The sequence below is a fragment of the Myotis brandtii genome, unplaced genomic scaffold (assembly GCF_000412655.1).
Source record: "Myotis brandtii unplaced genomic scaffold, ASM41265v1 scaffold407, whole genome shotgun sequence".
Taxonomy (NCBI): Eukaryota; Metazoa; Chordata; class Mammalia; order Chiroptera; family Vespertilionidae; genus Myotis; species Myotis brandtii.
In genome coordinates, this window is record NW_005365639.1 from 88,464 (window position 1) to 93,961 (window position 5,498).

Genomic DNA, 5,498 nt, shown 5'->3' on the forward strand with positions numbered 1-5,498 from the left:
CCAACTAGCGGTGGGGTATCTGAAGCTGGCTCGTAACCTGAATTTTAGCTCGCAACTCAAAGCAAAAAATCGGCCGAGAGACGGCTCGTATCTCGAAAAACTCGTTAGTCGGGACACTCATAAGTCAAAGCCCCACTGTATGTGCCCTTGACAAGAATCAAACGTGGGACCCTTTAGTGTGCAGGTTGACGATCTATCCACTAAGCCAAACTGGCTAGGGCTGCTTGTTTGTCTTTTATTGCAGATTTTAATTTCTAAATGAAACTCCTGGAGATTAAAAATGGCAGCAGAGTAAATGGAAGAAGTTCACAAACATGTTTCCAGGACCAAACTGGAATTACAACTAAAATACAAAGCCGTCACCCTGAGTAATCAACTGAAGACTCGCCAAAGAGAACACTGACAAGGATGGAAAGTGGAGACCGCATAGAGCCTGATAGGAAGGGTCGAGGTGCAAAAGGGCTGGACGGGCTCCCACAGATAGCAACTGAAGTCCTGAAGAAATATCTCAGCTGTGGGGGGTTGCCACTGAGAACTCTGGAGTCTAATCCCCAAGCTGGGCCCCCCAGACCAGAGTATCAAAACTGGGAAAGGTGCCCACATTACATCTGGCTGTGTAAAAACAGCAGGGTTGCTGTCTGCTAGGGAGCGACAGCTGGGGATGCAGGCACCCTCTTAAAGGGCCAACACACAAAATTTCGAGTGCAGCCATTCAGCTTGGGCTCCAGCTGAGGGAGGGTAGAGTAAGCTGCAGCTGTGTGAGCAGAAGTCAGGTTTGAGGAATCTGGGGTTAGAGTTCAGAAAGCAGACACCCCAATTTCCTTTGCTGAGCCATTCCCTCACACTGCCAGTCATCTTTCTCTGGCAAAACTTTGCTATCCAGGTGGTTTTGCCTGGGGGAAGACAGTTGACTGACCCTATTGGAAAATCCCTTGCCCTACCCTGTGGAGTTTCTGATGCCCATTAGGAGACTCAGAATAGTAACTATCCTCCAGGCAGAAGCAATTGCCCCACCCTGTTGGTATATCTCTCACCCAACCAGTGGACTATTGCTCGAGGCTACTCAAAATTGAATTCAATCAGTCTGCAGGCAGAAGCAGGTCTCTGGAAGTTTTGAGTCTCCCCTGATATAATTAGTTAGAAACAGCAGTTTGGGTCCCCACCACAGGCATCATCCTGGACTGCTCAGCTAGGCAAAAGCCAGCGGGACCCCAAACGCCTGCAGCTGACACCTGCAAGACCAACTCTGTCAGGGAAGGGAGTACAGCTCAGAGGGACAATCCAGGTGTGAGACTCAAAGCACCCCCGGCCTCTGGGCTAAGGAGTCCCCGACCATTGGACTACTAGGGGCTTCAGCCTCTTGGACTTCAATCAGGTTGTCCAGGCCCAGAAAGGGACAGTGACTCACATTCACCTGCACCAGAGAACCTCCCTGGAGGCCCAGGACTGATACACCAAGGGACCAGATTTAACAACATCAGAGAATAATTTAGCATGCCCACAAAGAGCAGACCCAAAGCACCTGTATAACAGCTGGCACGATAATGTTGGGGTTGAGCCTCACTGGGAGCAAGTCACAGGGGATATCCTTCCCATGAACAGAACATCAATGATCAAGTCCCAGTTACAACAGGAGAGCCCAAACAACACACACAGGGGCATTCTTAGAGCATCAGCTCAAGTAACAAAGAGACTACACCACTGGACCCCACAAAGACTGGGAGGCATAGCAGTTTTATCTAATATAGAAGTAAATCCAAAGATAGCTAAAATGGGGAGACAAAGAAACAACATCCAAATGAGAGAAAAGAAGGAATCTCCAGAAAAAAAAAAAAAGATGGGGACAAGCAACCATTCAGACATAGAGTTCAAAGCAATGGTTATAAAGATATAACTTAGCCCTAACCAGTTTGGCTCAATAAATAGAGCATGAGCCTGCGGACTGAAAGGTCCCAGGTTCGATTCCAGTCAAGGGCATGTACCTTGGTTGTGGGCACATCCCCAGTAGGAAGTGTGCAGGAGGCAGCTGATCGATGTTTCTCTCTCATCGATGTTTCTAACTCTCTATTCCTCTCCCTTCATTTCTGTAAAAAAAAAAAAAAACAAACAAACAAAAACAAAACAAAAAAAAAACCAGAATTGGAAATGCCTGGCCCAGGGTCAGGGATTTATTTAAAAAAAAAAAAAAAAAAAAAAAGATGTAACTTAGCGCAAATTACAATAGCATAAAAAAGGAAAGAGAAGTCATGAACAAGAACCAGACAGAAATGAAGAATGATACATCTGACATCAAGAACACACTGGAAGGTATTAAAAGTAGACTGGAGTGCTCGCTTCGGCTGCACGTATACTAAAATTGGAACGATACAGAGAAGATAGCATGGCCCCTGCGCAAGGATGACACGCAAATTCGTGAAGCGTTCCATATTAAAAAAAAAAAAGTAGACTGGATGAAGCAGAGGATCAAATCAGCAATAGACAACCACTGGAAGAGAAGGTAGAAATAAATACCCAATTAGAGCAAAAAATAGAAAAAAATAATTAAAGAACAGGAAGATAGCATAAGGAAGCTCTCAGACAACATGAAACATAACATCATCTGCACTATGAAAATACCAGAAGGGAAGAGTGTGAGCAAGGAACAGAGAACCTGTTTAAAGAAATAATGACAAGCCCCGGTGAGGCTGAGACGGCCCCAGTGGGGTTGCAACGGCCCCAGTGGGGTTGCAATAGCCCCAGTGAGGCTGAAACGGCCCCGGTGAGGTCAAGACAGCCCCGGTGGGGTCGAAACGGCCCCAGTGAGGTTGAAACGGCCCCCGTCTCGGCCCCCATGAGGCTGAAATGGCCCTGGTGAGGTTGGGACAGCATCGGTGAGGTTGAGATGGTCCCGGTGTGGTTGAGACGGTCCCAGTGAAGTTGAATCGGCCCTGGTGAGGTTAAATTGGCCCCGGTGAGGTTAAAATAGCCCCGGTGAGGCTGAAACGGCCCCAGTGAGGTTGAGACGGCCCATGTGAGGTTGAGACGGCCCCGGTGAGGCTGGGACGGCCCCGGTGAGGCTGAGACGGCCCCGGTGAGGTTGAGACAGCCCATGTGAGGTTGAGACGGCCCCGGTGAGGCTGGGACGGCCCCGGTGAGGCTGAGACGGCCCCGGTGAGGTCAAGACGGCCCCGGTGGGGTCGAAACCACCCCAGTGAGGTTGAAACGGCCCCCATGAGGCTGAAACGGCCCCAGTGAGGTTGAGACGGTCCCGGTGAGGTTGAATCGGCCCTGGTGAGGTTGAATTGGCACCGGTGAGGTTAAAACAGCCCCAGTGAGGCTGAAACGGCCCCAGTGAGGTTGAGACGGTCCCGGTGAGGTTGAATCGGCCCTGGTGAGGTTGAATTGGCCCCGGTGAGGTTAAAACAGCCCCAGTGAGGCTGAAACGGCCCCAGTGAGGTTGAGACGGCCCATGTGAGGTTGAGACGGCCCCGGTGAGGCTGGGATGGCCCCGGTGAGGCTGGGACAGCCCCGTTGAGGCTGAGACGGCTCTGTTGAGGTTGAGACGGCCCCGTTGAGGTTGAAACAGCCACCGTGAGGCTGGGACGGCCCCTGTGAGGCTGAAACGGCCCCCCTGAGGCTGAAATGGCCCCAGTGAGGCTGAAACGGCCCTGGTGAGGTTGAGACGGCCCCGGTGAGGTTGAGACGGCAAATGCCAAGAGCAAAAGACATAGAGAGTATCCTAAAAGCAGCAAGAGAAAGACAGTCAGTTACCTACAAGGGAGTACCCATACAACTGTCAGCTGATTTCTCAACAGAAACTTTGCAGGCCAGAAGGGAGTGGCAAGAAATATTCAAAGTGATGAATGCCAAGAACCTACAACCAAGATTACTTTATCCAGCAAAGCTATCATTCAGAATTGAAGGTCAGATAAAGAGCTTCACAGATAAGAAAAAGCTAAAGGAGTTCATCACCACCAAACCAGTATTATATGAAATGCTGAAAGGTATCCTTTAAGAAGAGGAAGAAGAAGAAAAAGGTAAAGATACAAATTATGAACAACAAATACACATCTATCAACAAGTGAATCTAAAAATCAAGTGAATAAATAATCTGATGAACAGTATGAACTGGTGATTATAATAGAATCAGGGACATAGAAAGGGAATGGACTGACTATTCTTGGGGGGGAAAGGGGAATGGGAGATGCGGGAAGAAACTGGACAAAAATCGTGCACCTAGGGATGAGGACAGTGGGTGGGGAGTGAGGGCGGAGGGTGGGGCGGGAACTGGGAGGAGGGGAGTGCATTTATCATTCTTCTAAATTTAACTTTGCACAAGTAACCCATGTAAAAAATCTATATTTTTCAAAACTTGTAAATAAAAATAACCTTAACTAAATAAATAAATAAATAAATAAAGTGTACAGTTCTATGTTGCTTAGAGGTCACAGGGTTAACTATGCTACCACAATCTATCCCACTATTATCAGAGCTAAGTTTGATCACCTGGTTACAGTGATGACCACAAGAGAAGACAGACATTTTAATTTCACAAAGATTTATTGAGCTCAATGAGCCTAACCCTGCATGGGGCACTAGACTCAGAAAGATAGTAGGACTGAGCATTTAAGTGCAGCCCCAGGTTAATACATTTGCCAACTCCCCCCCAAAAAAAGAAATAAAAAAAAATAATTTAAAAAAAAGAAAAAGAAATAATGACAGAAAACTTCCCCAGCCTGGTGAAGTAAAATATCACACAAGTTCAGGAAGCACAGAGAGCCCAATCAAGATGAACCCAAAGAGACCCACAGCTAGACACACCATTATTAAAATGGCAAATGTTAAAGACAAAGAAAGAATTTTAAATGCAGCAAGAGACAGAAAATCACCTACAAAAGAGTTACCATTAGAATGTCAGCTGACTTTTCAATAGAAACACTTCAGGCAAGAAGGTAATGGTATGAAATACTTGAAGTAATGAAAATCAAGGGCCTAAATCCAAGACTACTGTATCCAGCAAGACTATCATTTAAAATTGATGGTGAAATAAAAAGCTTTCCAGACCAAAAAAAAAGGATAAAGAATACATTACCACCAAACCAGCAATACAAGAAATGTTAAAGGGACTGCTTTAAGAAGAAGAAAGGGAAAGAGAGAGAGAGAGGGAGGGAGGTTTTTAAGGACTGGAGAGAGAGGTTTGCCATCCATCTTAACTGGAACCTTATCCTGAAAAACATGGGGAATCGTTGAAACATGTTTAAGCAGGAGGGTGACTGAATCACAGCAATGTTCCCACAGTTCACTCTTAGGTAAAAGCCTGTCTGGCTTTTGCCATATCGCCGTATCACCTCCAGTCAATTTACTTAATTTTTAAACCAACTTTTTTCTTTTATGAATGTGTTTAAAGAGGAAACGTCCTGCCATACCACCCGAAATCAACGTGGCTATTCACGTGGAACCGCCACTCGTGTCAGTGCACCGTGCCGGTGCCGGGCGCGCTGTGCAGGCCGAGTGGGTGA